The sequence below is a fragment of the Ricinus communis genome, chromosome 3 (genome assembly GCF_019578655.1).
Source record: "Ricinus communis isolate WT05 ecotype wild-type chromosome 3, ASM1957865v1, whole genome shotgun sequence".
NCBI classification, from domain to species: Eukaryota; Viridiplantae; Streptophyta; class Magnoliopsida; order Malpighiales; family Euphorbiaceae; genus Ricinus; species Ricinus communis.
This window is the reverse complement of record NC_063258.1, coordinates 9,306,842-9,327,873: the sequence shown is the minus strand read 5'-3', so window position 1 is coordinate 9,327,873 and position 21,032 is coordinate 9,306,842. Positions and strand designations below refer to the sequence as shown.

General features: G+C 36.9%; 1 non-coding gene across 1 annotated transcript; it reads right to left on the bottom strand.

The window, feature by feature from the left end:
• Positions 1 to 2,329: 2,329 nt before the first annotated feature.
• LOC112534207 lies at positions 2,330 to 2,436 on the bottom strand. The gene has a single exon (XR_003078508.2). It is a non-coding gene; the product is annotated as a small nucleolar RNA R71 (small nucleolar RNA).
• Positions 2,437 to 21,032: the final 18,596 nt, after the last annotated feature.

The window sequence follows — 21,032 nt, the reverse complement described above, 5'->3', positions numbered from 1 at the left end:
ATGAGAAGTTGTGAATTGTGGAATTTAGATTACTTTATGTAATTGAGAGATATGTTTAGTAATCAGAAAACTGAATAGCAAGAATTGGTTAATAATCACTTAGAGATAAGGGTAATTGACTTGCCGGATTAAGAATTAACAAAGCTTAATAGAGGCGGGTTAAACCTTAATGCTAATCGAATAATCGATCGTTAGGAAGAGATTCCAACTTTATGTTATTAGGTTTAGGAATTCGGTTATCTCGAGAGGGAGACCGAATTCAATTAAGACTTCGTCCACAGGTAATTGCAATTGATAATCAATTTAATCTCTATCTTTATAAAAATCCAATTAACTTAGGTCCCCTAGGGTTTGCTTTTCCTTCGAGAGTTTTCCTAAATCCTTTCAGATAATTTGACATTAATTACTTGTTTGTTCATAATCAATTATAGAACAACACTTAATTGATTTCTTTAGGTTAGATAATATAAGACGCTACAGTAGGTCTAGGTTCACCCTTTCCCGAGAATACGACCTTGATACTCACTATTTGTGCTAGTCTGCATCGATAGGTTCATTGCCTTAGATTGTAGCTACATAAATAGCTTATCAAGTTTTTGGCGCTGTTGCCGGGAATTACTTTTTGTGTGAACTAGAATGAACTTGTATTTTTGTTAATTTAGCCATATTTCCTTTTCTGTCTTTATTTTGCTTTATTTTATTCTTTCATTGTTTTAACTATTGTTGTTCTTTGGTCGCTACATTCCACTTGTAGGTAGTTTATGGCCAGGAGCTCAAACTCTGATCTTATAGAGCCTTTGTTTGATCCAGAACGATCCCTCAGACTCTTAAGAAAGCATTTGTAATTAGAAGAGGAGGAGATTGAGGTTGAGGTACCTGTAGATAGACCAGAAGGGATAGATAATCACTATGGAAATGCCGCAGCAGATGCAAACAGAATGATGTACGAGTTTTCTAGACCATCATTGGGTGGGACACAAACGAGTATACTCAGACCAGCGGTGGCAGCTAACAATTTCAAGATAAAGCCAAATGTGATCCAGATGGTACAACAGAGTGTACAGTTTGGGAGGCTGCCGAGCGAGGATCCGAATGCCCATATAGCCAACTTTTTGGAGATATGCGACACTTTCAAGATAAATGGAAGCACCGAAGATGCCATACGACTGAGATTAGCCATATTTACTTTTCTGTCTTTATTTTGCTTTATTTTATTCTTTCATTATTTTAACTATTGTTGTTCTTTGGTCGCTACATTCCACTTGTAGGTAGTTATGACCATGAGCTCAAACTCTGATCTTATAGAGCCTTTGTTTGATCCAGAACGATCCCTCAAACCCTTAAGGAAGCATTTGTAATTAGAAGAGGAGGAGATTGAGGTTGAGGTACCTGTAGATAGACCAAAAGGGATGGAGAATCACTATAGAAATGCCGCAACAGATGCAAACAGAATGATGTACGAGTTTTCTAGACCATCATTGGGTGGGACATAAACGAGTATACTCAGACCAGTGGTGGCAGCTAACAATTTCGAGATAAAGCCAAATGTGATCCAGATGGTACAGCAGAGTGTACAGTTTGGGGGGCTGCCGAGCGAGGATCCGAATGCCCATATAGCCAACTTTTTGGAGATATGCAACACTTTCAAGATAAATGGAAGCACCGAAGATGCCATACGGCTGAGATTAGCCATATTTACTTTTCTATCTTTATTTTGCTTTATTTTATTCTTTCATTGTTTTAATTATTGTTATTCTTTGGTCGCTACATTCCACTTGTAGGTAGTTTATGACCAGGAGCTAAAACTCTGATCTTATAGAGCCTTTGTTTGATCCAAAACGATCCCTCAGACTCTTAAGGAAGCATTTGTAATTAGAAGAGGAGGAGATTGAGGTTGAGGTACCTGTAGATAGACCAAAAAGGGATGGAGAATCACAATGGAAATGCCGCAGCGGATGCAAACAGAATGATGTACGAGTTTTCTAGACCATCATTGGGTGGGACACAAACGAGTATACTCAGACCAGCGGTGGCAGCTAACAATTTCAAGATAAAGCCAAATGTGATCCAGATGGTACAACAGAGTGTACAGTTTGGGAGGTTGCCGAGCGAGGATTCGAATGCCCATATAGCCAACTTTTTAGAGATATGCGACACTTTCAAGATAAATGGAACCATCGAAGATGCCATACGGCTGAGTTTATTTCCATTTTCTTTAAGGGATAGAGCAAAGAGATGGCTGCAGTCCCTTCCACCGCACACTATTTTAACCTGGAAATCTTTGGCTGAAAAATTCCTTTACAAGTACTTTCCTCCAGCTAAAACTGCTAAATTGAAAAATGATATTTCTTCTTTTGTGCAGATGAACGACGAGAGCATGTACGACGCCTGGGAGAGGTATAAGGACTTGTTGAGATGCTGTCCACACCACGGTCTAACAGTATGGATGCAAGTTTAGATCTTTTACAACGGTTTAAATCTTGTTACAAGGCAAATGGTGGACACTGCATCAGGTGGAGCTTTGAACAGCAAGACGCCTAAGCAGGCGCAGAACCTGATAGAGGAGATGGCCATGAACAACTACTAGTGGCAATCCTCTAGGAGTCGGCCGGTCAAACAAGGAATGGTCAACTAGTTAGACTCCACAACAGCCTTGGTAGCTCAAGTGGAGCTTCTAACCAAGAAAATAGACCAGTTTCAGATGCTAGTACAAGCAGCCCAAATAAGTTGCGAGTTTACCGGTAGGTGTGTTTGCTAGCTCCTCTACTTCATCTAATGTTTCTGTTGACCATGAACAGGTTAATTACATGCGGAATGCACTCGGACAACAGAACAACCCCTTATAGCAGCACGTACAATCCTAGGGGATGACTGTGTTACTTTTAGTTTACCCCCATTCGAGAGTCCTCTGGCCAATCATGTTCATGCCATTTGGCTAATTGACGAGATTGGTTTTGCATGTGATAAACCACCACAGAATATACTAATAGATTCTGCTCTGGATGCTTCTTTGCCTGTTGATGTGTGTCACTCTTTTAAAGAAAATAACTTGCATCAATTTGAAACTTTGTGTTATGATACACCCGAGAAGGGTAGTTGCAAGTTTGTTTATGATAGGTCATCTAGACATGATTGGGAGTGGATGACTGGACATCCCAACTCGGCATGGAGAGCACCTCCTTGGTCACCTACTGCACCCATTGGACCGCCTCTGTGCGGTTATATGCCTCAGGCCCCAGCTTACAATGCGCCCACCTTTTCAATTTGCCAATCCAAGGGGGATGTCAGCCGCAGAGTCCAAATTAAGGACTCGACCAAAAAGAAGCGCTTTTTGGGAGGCACCTCAAAAACTTTAATTTTATGCTTTTATTAACATTTTTGTTTTGTCAATTGTTGCATGCTTGATGGTAGTTAGAACACTTACTTTTTATTTTAAACATAGTTGTATGAACTTAGGGTTGGAATAACTTATGTCGAATTTTTAGTAATCAGTGAAGTGGGACTTTCTTGCTTGATTCACTTACTTGATTTACGACCTAAATGTGTACGTATATGTATCGAATGCAGGTAGGGAGTTCGGTGACTCGAGATGGCGAAGGAAAGCCCGGAATCCACTCCTTTCACTACGGTTTTCGTGGCCATCACGGGTTGCAACACCAGGCCGTGCTCATTAGCATGGCCGGAGTCAAGCCCATGATGAGAAAACACATGAAGAATGGGAGATTTCTGTCGTTTAGCACGACTTCCGAAGATACCACGGGCAGTAGCACCAGGCCGTGCTGGTCAGTACGGTCGTGCCCCCACCCGTGCCAAATGGTGCATTATTGAAGCTTAAGGGCTCAGCACGGGTCGAGTCATGGTCGTGCTGATCAGCACAGCCTTGCCCTCGCCCGTGCTAACCCCCATGCCTATATAAAGGGGAGCTTTCAAAAATTTTGCTACCCCCTTTCTAAGCTCCAAGGTGCTGTTTTCTTCCATTTCTCTCATCCTTCTTACCTTTCTCAGCAATTCCAAGTAAGTCTCTTTACTTTTTGCTTTTATTTGTTTTAATTAGGTTTTCCTTTTATGCATATACTTTATTTAGGACGTGCTAGTATGTTTTAGTAGTTGTACATTGTTACATTGCTTCAATTTGACCTCGGTTAGATTTAATTTATATTAATTGCTATGTTTGCTGTGAATTTGACTATGAAAATGATAAGTATAGGATTTGGCGGAAATAAAGTTTGTCCATGGCATTTTATTATGAACAATTGTTAGCATAAAGTTGCGTTAGATGGTGCACGATAAAGTAGGTCGGAATGTATTTGTTAATTAGTTTATGCAGGAGATTGAGGCTTTAGTCTTTTGTTAAGTCTAAAGTTTTTTGTTAGTCGAATTATAGCCGTTATGCTGTTTAATTTTCGGTAGGATTTCTGATTAACTTGATTTCTTATACGAAAAACTAATGGTTCATTGCATTAGGTAATATGACGGACCGCGATTAATCCCGAAGAAATCAACCGAAATGCGTTACTACCAATAAGCGATCGCGTGGCGAAGGAACATCTTCCTCCACAGCACCAGAACCAACACCAGCACCAGCCCCAGCACCTCCACCTCCACTGCAACAGCAACTAGTCCGAGCTCGAAGAGCACCAGCTGTGAACCCACCTGTACCTGGTCGTCATCCATTGTGGACATTTCTTAATTCAGATAACGAAAGTCGATTCCAAGTCATGAGATAGAAGCAAGTGATGGGGGTCGTTGCATCGACTTCGTATCCCTGGAAAGAGTGGCATTGGTTTAGGATGTGCGCACTCTGTTTGAGACTCTGCCATATGCGTGATTCTTCGACATCATTGAGCCAACCTACCGTGAGCTTACGATTGAGTTCCTCAGCACCTCCTTCCTGCAGCAACAAATCACAAACTGGCATAAGCCTGATGCAGTTTATTTCAGACTTGGGGGAAGGGAGTTCTCAATGTCAGTCTTACAATTTGGCACGCATTTGGGATTATGGACTGAATAGGAGATCTTGGGGGAGGAGTATCAGGGATGTCTCTACATCAACCTAATATCATACGACACCATGTGGGACTCATTGGTACTTAGGCCAGAATCGTACTACCCAAGCAGATCTTAGGCGTCTAGCCTTCCGGATCATCTCCGTTATTTCCATACCCTATTAGCTTACACCATTACAGGCAGAGGAGATAGTTTTGGAGCGGTAACACAGACTGATGTCTTCATATTCTGGGCTATGCAACATCAGAAGGAGCTAGACTTAGGATATTTGTTGGCTCGACAAATCCGTTCATTCATAGTAGATGCCTAGAAGAAGATGCATTGTTGTTTTGGCCCGTACGTGACTAGGTTAGCCAAGAGATTGGATGTATTGGACGATTGTTTGTCAACGCTTTCAAATATTGGTGACATGACACCACTAGAGATCAGACAGATGATCAACATGCAGATGATCACGGCTACTAGACATCCACATGGTATAGAATACAGGCTTGTGAACATAATAGTTAGAGAGGCAGCGGCTAGAGGAGCCCAAGATTCATCGGTCGGGATCCCAGATGTTAGGATTCCTAACCCAGCTAGAGTGTTTATGCCTACATCTGGAGCCTCATCCTCTTATTCTGCAGGGACATCGAGTGCTCAGATTAGTGCTTTGGCTAACCGACTAGATCGAGTCTGCGATCTACAGCAGTAGCACTATACTCAATTTGGGCAGTTTCAAGAGGAGACTAGGGCACAGTTTGGCGGTTTGAACAGTATGCTTCAATAGCTTATAAGAGGGTTGGAGAGGCAGGCCACCCAGACAGACTTCATAGTGGAGCAGATGAAAAAGATAATGGATGCTAGTGCACAAAATCAGTGGCTCATCGATGATATGGAGTTCGATCTGGCAGGATGCCAGCACCGTCCCTCATTCAACAACTTTTCCTACTCCTCATCTTCTAGTAGATCCAACCAGTGAGGATACACCATCGGCAGACTCCCAGTAGTGAAACAACTTGTGCTACTTTTCTTTCTCCTTTTTCTTTTTATTTTCTTTCCTTTATTTTATTTTACTTTATTTTCTTGTCTTTTTGCATGCTTAATTTTATATTATTTCCTTTCCTTTTTCATTTAATGTTAATTTATTTTACTAGAACACTATGCTTTCCCATTTTGAAATGAACACTAAGTATGATCTTCAAGAACTATGATGTGCGAGTCATATGCTATACCCGGTTTTAATTTTTCTAACACTGTGGACAGTGTTATACTTAAGTGTGGGGTGGGTATCCCTTAATTGTTTAAAAGCAATGATAATGGACCATTCTTAAGATGTTAGGACCTAGGGTTTGCATGACATTTAAGTTTAGTTTATTCTTTCATAATTAATGACTTAATTCACACACTAGTACTTGATTGTACCTCTTTATCTTCTGTTCTTGAAAGCAATTTCACTGTATTCAACATGTCAATTTGGTCGGGTTAAACTGGTGTTACTTGAGTTCCTTGCGAATTTACAACCTTAGACTGTGAACTTTGATTATGTCAATCTCGTATTCAATTTATGTGATGATTCAATTGATAAGTCTGGGAACCAATTGTAAATTTTAGCCATTTCAAACGTGTGTTTTTGAACCAAAAAAATGAGCATCCATTGCACATTATGCTCATGAATTTTCTTGTTTGAGTGTGCACTGTACTTACTTTCGTTTCTAGAACTTGCTCTATAATGCTTGTTGCAGTTACATGAACTTTGAATACCATTAGATGATTTGGGCAACTTAGGATTTCACCACATTTGGCCAAAAGCCTACCCTCTATTTCCATTAGTCAGCCAGTTTGAGCCGTAACCTTTTCTTCATAAGTTACACCTAATCACTACGCATACACCATTCTTTACATCTGTCTTTCCTTTCACCCTGTATATTGAGTAATTGTGTGTTATGTTTCTGGAATCATAGTGCCTAACAGGGTTTTTAATTCACTTAATCTTTTCAGTCATTCTTTGATGCTCCTTTCAACCCGAAATTGGATATTTATTCTTATTGTTTATGTCAATAACCATAGCAACCCCCACATAAGCTGCTGAAATATATATACATAGTATATATAAAAAAACGAGAAGAAAAAAAGAAAAAGAAAAAAATTATTACTTACTTCTTAGCTTTTAGCTCTTCTGAATCTAACTCTTATGAGCTTTACTTCAAATAAGGCTTAGTGAATACTTTTATTGTTTAGCACTCAGTTCTTGAAGCATTCAGTTCAATTAAGTGCATAACTTTTCAGTATACTTTACACTTCTATCCAAATATTCGTACCTTTACCTCAGCCTCATTACAACCCTTGAAAAGACCCTTTGATTTTGGTATTCAATTATTTTGCGGTAGCAAAGATGAGATTTATGAGCAAGCTTATGGTAAACAGGTTTTGTACAACTGCATTGAGGGAATTTTCTTATTTACCTGTAAACACTGTGAGTGATTTGAGAGATTCCTGTGAGGCAATGCTTCTTAGTCTTTAATGCTGACTTGTTATGTAAGTTGTGTTTTGAGATGATATCATTATAGTTCTTTCTTAAAGGTGTATAAATTGTTAGTTACTTGAGTTTCATTCTTTATATGTTGAATAGGGTTGAGTTGTGAACTTTAGCATGGATTCTGAGGGGTGATTGTTGCTTGTGCATGTATTGAGTTATTGATTACTTGAGGATAAGCAAAAGCTTAGGTGTGGGGTGATTTGATAGGTATCATATTACATATATTTACATGCCCAATTGTTTACATTCTTGTGCATAATTATCTCGTTTTACGCTAGAATCACCTGTCTTTTGGTTCCTTTCACGTTTCAGGTCATTATCGAAGGACATTGTCAATAATCGAGGAAAATACGTGCAATTACGGACCAAAGTCCATCAAATTGAGCAAGGACTAGCATTCAGAGGTTGAGCATGGCCTGGACTCCAACCGTGCTAAATTGTCAAGAAGCTGCCCCTAAAAGTGCCATTTTGGCACGGTTTCCGTAGCCACCACGGCTTCCACCAAGGCCTGTGGTGGCTCAGCACCGGCTAGGGCACGGCTTGGAAGAGGTCAACAGAATGGAATGTGTAGGTTCAGCACGGCCTAGACTCCGCCTGTGCTGACCAGCACAAGCTTGACCACAGACGTGCTGAAGGGACTATATAAGCAAAAACAAATTGGTGAATGAGGGTTCGATTTTCTGACTTGATTTCCATTATACGAAATTAAATCATTTGTTTCCAAACCTCAATTGTCGACTTTAGGAGATTAATTTCATCAATTGAAGGAAGGATTACACTTGTTTCAACATCGATTTGAAGATCAAGATAAGATTTAGGAGCATTCAAGAGGCAAATTAGGGTTTGATATTTTGAATTGGAAAATTAGGGTTTCTCATCCAACTTGAAAGAGAAGGGTGTACATGCCTTTAATTTACTTTTTTGATTTTATTTCTTATTTTGTGATGCTTATTATTATGAGTAGCTAAATTGTTGAACCTAATTGGGGTTCCTATGTTTGTGGATTGATCTTTAATGTTATGAGATTTTGATTGTCAATTCTTGATTCTTCTTGCTTTTATTATTAATGAGAAATCACTTTATTCATGAGACGTTGTGAATTGTGGAATTTAGATTGCTTTATGTAATTGAGAGATTCGTTTAGTAATCGGAAAACTGAATAGCAAGAACTGGTTAATAATCACTTAGAGATAAGGGTAATTGACTAGCCAAATTAAGAATTAACAAAGCTTAATAAAGGCGGGTTAAACCTTAATGCTAATCGAATAATCGATCGTTAGGAAGAGATTCTAACTTTAGGTTATTAGGTTTAGGAATTCGGTTAACTTAGGTAATTGCAATTGATAATCAATTTAATCTCTATCTTTACAAAAATCCAATTAACTTAGGTCCTCTAGGGTTTGCTTTTCCTTCGAGAGTTTTCCTAAATCCTTTCAGATAATTTGACATTTAATTACTTGTTTGTTCATAATCAATCATAGAATAACACTTCATTGATTTCTTTAGGTTAGATAACATAAGACGGTATAGTAGGTCTAGGTTCACCCTTTCCCAAGAATACGACCTTGATACTCACCATTTGTGCTAGTCTGTATAGATAGGTTCGCTGCCTTAGATTGTAGCTACGTAAATAGCCTATGGCAAGTAGGTTGAATATAATCGTGTTGAGGGATTGATGACTACCTTCTAAACAATGAGTGCATAGAGTGATCCCTTGTGAGGCATATGCTTTCTTGGATATTTGATGTTGAATATACTATTTAAATTCTTCATACACTAACATGATAATTACTCTTGTTTAGATTGCTAGTTTAGTTTTTGGTTGAGCTTCAATTTGGGATAGATTGAATATTTCTTAATTGTAATCAAATGCATGAATTTTAAGGGGGGTTGATTGCAAGCTTATGATCTAAACTGCTGATTGCTTGAGGACAAGCAAAAGCTTAAGTGTGGGGTGATTTGATATCCTTGATAGAACAGATGTTTGCATGCTTGATTTTGAGTTATTTTAAGAGAAATTTATGTGTTTTTGTATTAGAATCACCCTGTTTTAGTTTCTTTTCTGTCTCAGGTGTTTTTCTAGGTACATCATCAAAGTTAGAGAGAAATCAGACTAGAATTGGGAAGAAATGGATGAATCGGGCGCGGTAGACTATTCAACACGCCCGTGCTAAGGAGCACGGTCAGGGTCAGAGGGCATGCTGAAATGCCTTAGTGATTTGCAATATGGTTTCCGAGAGTGACACGCCCTAGGAGCATGTCCGTGTTGAGGAGCACAACCCAAATCCAAGTCGTGTTGGATCTTGAAACCCAAGTTAAAACAAAAGAGAAAGAAAGAAAAAGGGAAAAAAAAAGAAGAAGAAGAGAACTTTGGACTATTCAAGACAGACCTTGAGAGCTAACTTCTAGACGACCAAGAAGAGAAAAACGGAAATAAATTCCACTTCAACATCTTTAAGATAGCCGTGCTTGAGGATTGGATCGAAGATTCAAGGGAGAAGAAAGAGATCTTGAGCTGTAGAGTATGGATACAGAAAGAGGGGATAGCATCTCACCATTTAAGAAAAGGGTGTTCATGTTCTTTTCAATTCTTGTCTAGTTTGTATTCAATTCCAGTTTTAGTTTAATCATGAACATGTGTAACTAATTCTATCAAGCCCATTTGGCGCCGATATTTGGCCATACTAGGCTAGTTTTATGCTTAAATGATTGGACTATTGATTTAAGATTGTAGTTTTCATTCAAGTACAATAAAATTTATTGTTTCTTCTTCATTATTGAATCAATTTGAGAACTCCTTTGTAATTGAGAAATTCAATTGAGTTTGGACAACTGCTTGTGTGATTAGGGGATTTGCATCCTAGAGATAAGTGTAATAGCTTATTGGAATAAGAACTAGACATTCTTATTAACGATAATTTAGAAATTAATGCTATTCTAAAATCGATTGTTAGGAAGAGATTTCAACTTTAGATCTTTACGTTTAGGAATTGGTTAACTCGAGAGAGAAGCCAATTTATTCAAGAAATTATCCACAAATCATAATTCTTATTAAATCAATTCATAATTTATTATTTGTAAGCTGGCTACCTAAAGTGATCCCCAATTGGGTTAACTCATCTTATTATTATTTTTCAACTTTCATTCTCTTTATTAAAATTTAGCTTTCAATTGCATTCTTAATCATTCTTAGTTTATAATCTTCACAACCTTTTGATCGGTTAGATAATAGGAATAGCGTAGATAGGATATTGATACTTGCCATAGCTAGATTACATTGGATAGGTGCACTTGCATATAGATTGCTAGTCATGTTAGCGAACCATCACGAATTAAGGCTGCTCCTTAAAGGTTTTAGATCCTTTGAAAATTCATCATTCAAATCTTGATGTAATTGTCTTTCCAACTTCTTTGGCTTAGGTTTAGGATTATAAAAATTTTGACTGACACTTTTCATAATGATTATCTTTCTTTTGTCCCCACAATCTATCATAAGATTGATAAAGAAGATCTCAACATCCTCTAGCAAACTCTTCCTGACAAAACATCTCACACAAAACTCACGTGTTTAGCATTGAAACTCTACTATTCTTGTAAAGACTAAATCAATTAATTATCAAACAATCAAAGTTATAACTATTCAATAACCAACGAATCAAATTTAAAACACACACAAGAACATAAAAACATGAAACTAAACTAGACTTAATGAATAAGATTAAGCCTATACATAATTAAAGACATGAGAACAAAGGTAATAAAAGGCTAACTAAGCTTAATAAGTGAAGAAAATAAAATGCCTATGATTGTCGGCCTAAAGGAATAAGGAATGATGGAGATCCTAATGGTACAAATCCTGAATCTGAATATTTGGGCGTTCCTTGATTCTCAGCGATCCCTCTTTTCTTTATAAGATTCATCCATGATCATTTGAAGAATGATATCAATACTCGTTGAACTAATTTTCTTTCTTCATATTTTTTCAAGCATTGTATCAATGCCTATGATTGTCAGTTCCGCACACTTTAACTCAATACTCTTGTTTATGCTCGCCAAATAAAACCAAACCAACATACAAGACATAGGTTGGAAATAGAAGAGCAAAAGAAAAGAACAAATGAGAACATAGGTAGGAGTTATGGTTTGATAAGAAAAAAAATTGCAAGTTCTTTATTCTCTTCCAGGTCTAAGCATAATTGAATTAATTTAAACACAAAGGTAGACAAAGAGCACAAAAGAAAGGAAGAAAGTGAGTAATAAGTTTAGGTTTGCTAGTGCGGGTCTTCATAAGTCTAGAAAGTTCTTGAAAGAACCCGTAACTTAATTCTTTGCAAGGTAGAAAACTTAAATAATATGCTCACTAGGCTCAAATATTCAGTTGCATGCAATTTTCATAGTGCGAAATCCCTCATTCCATCAGAAGAAAAAACTAGAAGCTAACTGTGAGTACATAAATAAAAAATATGAATAAACTAAAGTCAAATAACGAACGAGAGAGGAGTTGACTGTCAGTAATTCTCATAGTCCTAATTTTTATGAGCTAGCTTAATAAAAATAAGGGGCAATTTGCATGGGGCTACCTAATAGCAATCCAACCCAAATTACTTCATTATATGCATCCTAAGCATCAAAATGATTGTATTCCTGCTTGTATTACACTTGCATTTATAGAAAACAGTATGATTTCTCCCTTACGCACGTGGATTTACGTCTCCTCTTGCTTGATCTCTTTTGTTATTAGGTAGAGAGAAATCATGTTGGTTTTGATTAATTCAACTCAGAATGTGAGTGTTTTGATGTTTAGGATGCTTATAAAGAAGTAATTTGGGTCACGCTGTTATTAGGTAGGCCCTTTCAAAATTTTCCTTATTTTTGTTAAGTTGGCTTATAAAATTTAGGACAACGAGAGTTTTTGATCAGTCAACTCCTTTTCGGTTCTTGATTTGACTTTAGTTTATTCATCTTCATTTATTTATTCATATTTAGCTTCTAATTACTTCTTCATATGGAATTAAGGCTTTGGAGTTAATTTATAAGGAATAGGACTACATAGTTATGGTTCATTTACATTAACAATTAACATTTAATTGAATCTGAAATTGTGAATTCTGCGTTTTTACACATCCAATTTATAAACATTGTTTTTATCAGTTCAAAAAATATAAAAAGAAAAAAAAGAGATTTGTCGATTCTGTCCAAAAAAATGGGCGAATGCGCATTTGCTTGAAACAGTTCAAAAATCTATTAATATGCATGCAACCTGATACTTAAGGATAGTGAGCATACTATTTTAGTTTTCTACCTTGTAGGAAATCAAGTTATGGGTTTCTTTCATGAACTTTGCAGACATATGAAGACCCGCATTAGTGAATCTAGACTTATCGCTCACGTCCTTCATTTCTGTTGTGTTCTTTGTCTACCCTTGTATTTAAATCAATTCAATTTGACCCTTACACTTAGCCATGGAAGAGAATAAAGAACATGTAATTTCTTTCCTTATCATATATGAAATCCAAACTATGTTCTCGTTTGTTAGTTTCTTTTTTTCATCTCTTTCTAATCTACATCTTGTATGATGGTTTGGTTTTATTTGGCGAGCATAAATAGAAGTGTTCAATTAAAGTGCATGGAAGTGACAATCATAGGCACCAATCCAATGCTTGGACAAATGCAAATAAACAAAATTAATTGATTGAGTATTGATATCATTCTTTGAATGATCACTAACGAATCCTTTGGAGGAAAGAGGGAATGCCAATAATCGAGGTATGGTCAAATATTCTGATTTAGGATTTGCACCATTGGGATCTCCATCATTCCTTATTTCTATAAACACGAGGGCTCCTGATGATATAAGGATTGGTATAAGGAATCATTAATAAGCTTAACTACTCGCATTGGGGCTTCGCTTGATAATCAAGCAAGATGAGATGTAAATCTATGCGCGTAAGGGAGAAATCATGTTTTTTTTAATAAATCCAAGCGTAATGCCAGCGGGAATTCTATCATTTTGTTGTTTGTGATGCATAAAATAAAGTAATTTGGGTCGAACTGTTATTAGGTAGGCCAATGTGAATTTACCCTTGTTTTTGTTAAGCTAGATCATAAAATTTGGGAGTACGAGAGTTGTTGACCAGTCAACTCATCTCTTGTTCTTGATTTTATATCAGTTTATCCATCTCTCTTTATTTATTTATTATTATTTATCTTCGAGTTTCTTCTTTTTATGGAATTGAGGGCATTCACACTATAAAAACTGCATGTAACTGAATACTTGAGGCTAATGAGCATATTATTTCAGTTTTCTAGCTTGCGGGAAATCAAGTTATCAGTTCTTTCAAGAACTTTGTGATGTATGCTCAATTAGGTTCAAAAACTCACAATTTAACTGTGTAGATTTGCATAAGGTGTCCAAATACCATTAATCAAATCGTCATTTAATCAATTCATATACAAAACACAACAACTAATCAAATTCAAATGAACTAACTTAAAAAATGGTCAAGTAACACTAGTTTAACCCAGTCACTGTGATAAACTAAAAATTGCTCAATAATATTCCAAAAGCAACAAACAATAAGGAGGAAAAATCTCATGCTCAAAATCATAACTATCAATCTTTCAAAGATAAACAAAAAGCTAGCATCATCAATAATACATTACATAACAAGCAGAAAATATAAGAAAAATAAAATCTAAAACAACGGAAGGATAGATTATCCGTGGTGTATAAAAGAATTAGGAAGCAACATATTAAGTACACAAAAAAGGAAAAGAGTTACTATCGTACTCGTCTTGCTGGGTTGGTGGTGGTGGCGAAGGTGGTGGAGGTGGGGCTGCTAGAAGAGGTGCATCTTTGGCTGTTGGAGGTTGAAAATATTTGCCAAAATCAGCAAAGTCAAAATTATCCATCCTATTCTCCTGCAAGGCTGCCTTTATCCTGTCTCCTTGGGCCAACTACTTATGTAGCAAATCTAGAATCTGCCTCTGCCTTGCATCAAAATGCTGGAACTACACTCTATCCTCCTGCTCAAACCTGTCGAACCTATCCATGTGCTATTACTGTATGTTTGTGATCTGATCCAATCTCACAGTTAGCTCACCAATCTACATAGGAGATGGCCAAGAAGCTGATGAGGATGAAGGTAGGGAGGAGCCAAGAATATCTGCAGGTCTTACGTGCTCCCCCTGCTCCTCCCGAGCTGCCCGAGCTATCAACCGAATAAGTCTATATTCTGGCCCTAGGGGCCCTATCCTCCGGGTGATCATCCTCATATGCTGCATAGTAGAGAGGCCAGCAGGGATCATCTCACCCACAAGCGTCAACTCATCCAGCAGAGCTCTGTCTAGTAGCTCCATCCTCCTAGCAATCCTAGTCACACAAGGTCCGAAATAGATCCAAGTCTTCTTCGGGTCCCAGTAACAATCTTGTACTACTGAGCTAACACATACCCCATGTGCACCCTCCTCCTCTAATGCAGGGACCATAAATAGAATACATCAGGCTAGGTGACCACTCCAAAATTGTCCCCTCGCCCTATCAATCTATATACGAGCAGGCAGTGAAGATAGCGCATGCTATTAGAGAGGCTGGATGCCTTGGACTTGTTCAGGTAGGAAGCTCGTCCCCTTCTAAGATGGTCACCCAGGCCTTGTCAAAAGAAACTCCCGAATTGTATAAGGAACCTATGAAATCATCTGACTCTATGGTCGCCTAGCCATAGAGGTAAAGTGCAACACCAAACTGGGGAATACTTATCATGCAAGTCTGCCCCCCTAACCGAAATGAAATGGCTTCTGGCTGTGACCAGTCCTTGGTCTGTGTATGAAGGAAGAAAGTAGAGGCGAACTCAAGTGTGAGCTCCTTGTAAGTGGGCTCCATAATGTCGAAGAAGGCCTCAAAAGCTGGAGTCTGAAGTAAGTCTCGAACCTCAGTAGCTAGGCCAACTGTCTCCAATGCCTGCTAGTCGATGCATCTCCCACAGCCTAACTGCCTGTATCGCAGCTGCTGGTAACGAGCCTCGTGAGTGGGGCTCTGAAACTGTAAAAGTTATGTCGTGCGGGAGTTGGAGGTGGAGCTGGAGCTCTAGGGGTCGGTGGTCGAGGTGTAGGTGCAGGTGGTGCCGGTGCAGGTGTAGGTGGGTCAATCGGGTCTGAATGCCTTCTCTTAGAGACACCCACCTTCCGGGGTCTCTCACGTTGCTCAACCATGGTTCCTGCGTAAAAATTGATCAAAACTCTTGCTAAAATAGTAATTCTTGCACTAAAGAGACAATCATTCCAATAACAGCAACCGTTTAATAGCAATAGAACATCAATTTAACATATTTTCAACACACTTGCATTAGTTAATTTCCAATTTAGCAGCATAATATCTAATTCACCAAACCAGCTCGCAATTCAGCAAGTTCAAATATCAAAACAGTAGTAATCGGGCAATTCCAATGCATAATAAAAGAAATCAAAAATAGAAATAATAGTAACTAATAAATCAAAATAAACAATAACATTAAAATCAACATTAAAAGAAAAATAAGAAATTGAACGAAGCAATAAATAAAATTCAACAAAAATGATGAATTTAACGAAATAACAAAATCAACAAAGAGATTAATGAAAATAAGAAACAATATTTAGAATTAATTGATTAAATTAAAGAAAAGAGTAAAATCAGATACCCAAATGGAGTATTGAACAAAGTTAAGGAAGAGACTTGAAAATTTCTTGAAAATTGAAGGAAAAGAGGGAGAGGATATCGGTCTATACGTGCGAAGAGAGAGGAGAGCGAAAATTTTGCTACCTGCAATATGGCGTGGCTTGATGGGCTACTGATGCAACCTACACCTAAGGTAGTGAACCTATCGATGCGGCCTAGCACTAATGAGTATCAACGTCATATCCCTGGAGATCGGGTGAACCTAGAGTTACTACTGTTCGCTATGTTATCTAGTCTGAAATAAGGTGTGAGAAGTCTAAATTAACTAACTAATGACTGTGAATGCAAATAAATAAATGAACAACAACTAACAATCAAAAGACAACCACAATAAGAGAAACAAACCCAAGGGGGACCTAAGTGATGGAATTCTAAGGTTGATTTTATAAATTACCAATCTTGCTTACCCGTGCCTAAATCCTGAATCGAACTCGGTTCCTCTCTCGAGCTCACCGAGTTCCTAAACCTGCACTAACCTACTGGAATCTCTTCCTACCAGATTATTACAGATTAGCATTAAACGTGATTTAGAACTATTAAAAGTTGTTAATTCTTAATCCGACGAGTAAATTAACCTTATCTCTAAGTGTTAACTACCAGTTCTTACTATTCAAATTCCAGTTGTAACAAGCATTTCTCAATGTCAAGAAACAACCTAAAAGACAATTAATTCAACGTCTCAAATTAAGTGAATCAAACTTTATTACTAAACAGCAAGAAGATTACAAGAATGGCAAATAAAAATCTAATAACTAAGCATAATTTGTCAACAAAGATGAACCCCAATGGGTTTGGTAGCCCTAGCTACTCATAATGAAAGAAACAAATATAAAAGGAAATAAACAACAGAAAAGGAAATGGAACATGTAACCCCTCTTCTCTCGAATCGGAGTGGAAATGTTACAAGCACCAACTCTAAAACTAGCCTCAAGTATGGATCTCAGATGTCTCGATCAATTGTCTAAAACCTTCAATCTTTGCTTGAATCTCCCAAATCAATCCCTTGAAATGATGTTGGTCTCCCAAAATGTCAAGAACAGAGGTGTAAAAGTGGGGGGTTGCGCGCGTAGAGAAGTCTAGAAATCAGAAGCGGAACCCTATCTCATTTTGCGTGCACCTACTTATAGGAAGAAGTGCCATAGCCCATGCCACAGCCCGTGCAAATATGCACGACCCATGCAAGGACCCGTGCTAATATGCACGGCCCGTGCAACGGGCAAGGAACTCTGTGCAACGGGTTATGCAACTGCCCGTGCAAAAGCCTCAAAATTTGCACCAATAAGGAATCGAATCCGACAAACATCTAATAAGCGTAAATCATCCAAATAGCTTGGTTTTTGCCTGGAAATCAATCAATTTCCCATCAAGGACTCCGAAAACCTGAAAAACTCATAAACATAACAAAGTGCGAACAAACAGGAATAAATATGACTCAAATATACGAATAAATGACTGATAAACAGTCAATAAACATGAATAGAATCATCTATATCACGGCTTATATAGACGCTGAGGCTAGCACGCATGTGTGACCAGCACGACCAGTCTCCCAGCACGTGTTAGCCGCGGAAGACGTGCTAAAGTCCATTTTTTCTACCAAAATGGTTGTGTGTCCTAAACACGGGGGTGTTATCTTACACGGTCGTGTCCACATCACGTCTTACTCTCGAAAGACATGTTGAATTCCTATTTCAACTCAACACGGTTTGTGTGTCCTCAACACAGGCGTGTTGTCTGACACGGTCGTGTCTACAAACCGTGTTACTCTCAGAAGATGTGTTGAAATTACATGTTTCTCTCAACAAGCCTCCCAAAAAAATGGGTGTTGAACCACCAAGATCGTGCTGAAACTCAGAATTCATTTCAGGCACTTTTTGACGTGCAATTTCCTGCAATTATCAACAGTCAAACATTCAAGTTACCCTCGACATATTTGTAAACACTCAAATGGCATATAAAACTTAAAAAAATTAAATGAAAATGAAGACTAAACTAGAAATAACAATGCTAAAAAACTAATGATTAAAATGTTAAAAAACACATAAAATAAAAATTCGGGTGCCTCCCAAGAGCGCTTCTTTTTTTCCTCGACTCATAATGCTTGAGCTACTCTTGTTGATGCAATACAAGGTTGACTCGCTTCTCGAGCTCTAGTGATTCACTGGTGGGTGTCAAATCCAACAAAAATAAGTTCCTACTCTTCAAATAAAAACAACTTGTAAATAGTGACAAGTAATGTCGAATCCACAGAGATTGGTAAGATTTATTTCTTTAACAAAATTCAAATAAAATTAGGGGGGTTTTAAAATTGGAATCAAAACAAATTAAACTAGAAATCAATTAGAACCAATAATAAAATTTGAGAAGATAAATCAATATGAGAAAACTCCAACCCAAGGTATAATCTCAGTTTTAATTCATTGAATTGATCATTGATGCAAATATAATTTCCAAATCCATTAATAGATTGGTTATAGTTATTGAGAAGCTCTAACAACCTAATTTCTCCTTAATTTTTCGTTAATCAATGGAAGCCATTTGATTAATTCTCTTCTTGAATAAACAACCCTAGAAAAGCTTCAAAGGTTTAATTTGCCAATAGCAATGCAATCTAGAGAAAGCCAATCCTAGCCAACAAATACATAAGATGAATTCATTTAGACTAGATCATGTATCCATATAACATGGGTATGTTATTCTACCACTAATCATTAGAATAATTAAATAATTACGGATTTCATATTCTAATGTGGTGTAGACTATCTTAATAATTGAGTAATAGGCCTTTTTACACAATCAACAAAAATAGAATTCCTAATAGGCATAGAAGATACATGAATATTAATAAATTTGAGAAAATAATAAAGAACAATTAAATCTCAAAACCCATATGAATTCAAACCTTAATTAACCTTGAGTTGGAAAGAAAGAGTTCAGCCACACATAATTGTTATAAAGAAAATAAAGCAAAGAAGAAAGCTAAAACAATGGATGAGAAGAAGAAGAAAACTGGTTTGCTGTCCCCTTTTCTCTAAAACCTAAAAACTATCCATCTCTTCTCATCTTTTTCTTTTTATAGGAAAACTTGCCCCCTAAGAAATATTAGATGTTGTGTCTAAGGAAGGAATCATTCATTCCTAAAATAACCTTAAGTAGTGAGGGGTTTTTAGTAAATAAATATTCCCAAAAACAAATTAAAAAGCCACATGGCAAATAGTATCACTTTAAGCTTCTTTCCACAAATTCGGATTCCTGGAATACGCCGTGGGCACGCTCTAACTGAAGAGATCTTCTGCCATCTTTTCACAAAATATAGCAAGAGATAAATACAATCCACAAATGAGTCTTTACAAGTTAACACAGATGAGTATCAATTTCCATAATAAATTCAAAATCAAAGTGCAACAAAACTTTAACACCCTCCCAAGGATTCCTCTCAATGCACTCAAGGTGTTTTAGGGTAATTATAAACTCTCAAGTCAATGCATAAAGAGAATTTTACCATAAGCTTGCTTATATATCAAATCTCCACCACTAAACAATGAATCAAATGCAAAAATCAAAGGGGCTTAATAAGGTTGTAATGAGGCTTAGGTAATGGGTAGGTAATAAGGAAATTTGGCTATAAATAAATTGAAGAAATTTTACAAAAATATACATACATGAAACTTAACCTTTAGGAACAATAATATTCAATTAAAGTTACATTCTGACATACAACATATTTCTCATGAACTCCTTTTTATTCATCCTTTTTTTTTTCGCTTTTTCTTTTCAGTTTTTTTTCTAATTCCTACTTTCTTTCCTTTCTTGTTTTTTATTTTTATTTTTTGATATCTTTGAAGAAGACTTTATTTAGTTTCTTCCACAACTTGAGAAATAGCACAATATAATTGCAACTTGAAATCCTAATAAACATCCAAAAGTTTCATGCATATAAATTCATAAAATCCTTCAACTTAGGTTACAAAAGAGGTAAAATGAAAGAAAAGGCTATAATAGGTTAAATGGGGATTAATAAATAAAGAAAAGATTTAAGGCTCAAAATTGGTTCACTAGGGGTAAAATCAAGGTGGTTTTTTTAGACGTTCAAATTGGTTATCCCTATTGCCCTTATCATTTTAATGCATTCAATCCGTTAATGTGACCTTAATATGTATAACAAAGCAAGTTCTAGAAAAATCAATCTACACATGACAATCACACAATCAAGAAAAAAAATGGAGCATATTGTGATGAATGCTCTTAGGCTCAAAAGCTCACAAAAAGTGATTGTGTGTTAAGTTCTATGCACTTTTTCATTCAAATCAATTATAAAAATAATACTCACAATGCAACACATAAAAACTCAATCATTTATGCAAATCTCTTATTATATTTTAACTCAATCAAGCAATTCTCAACAATTTAAATCATGGATTCATAAGTCACAACCATAGAACAACACCCAAAAAAAAATTTAACATGCATATACAATGCCCAAAAACAGCCTATAAACACCCTACAATTATCTTATACATTGTCCCCAATGTATTTATATAATGCCTAACATATCAAATTGGAAATAAAAGATAGGAATGGTGAAACTTCCCTGAGTATGCTAGGCATAGCGAAAATATCTAACAGTGAGGTGGATTTGGTGGAGTAAAACCCATGTGCTTGAAGAAAGCCGTCAAGTTCAATTCTATTTCTATTTGTCGATGTTCAAGGCATTGGAGTTGTTCAGTATATCGCCCTTAGGAGGATGATCCAGGAAAAGATGGTTCATTGTTGGAAATTAAATTCTCCTCC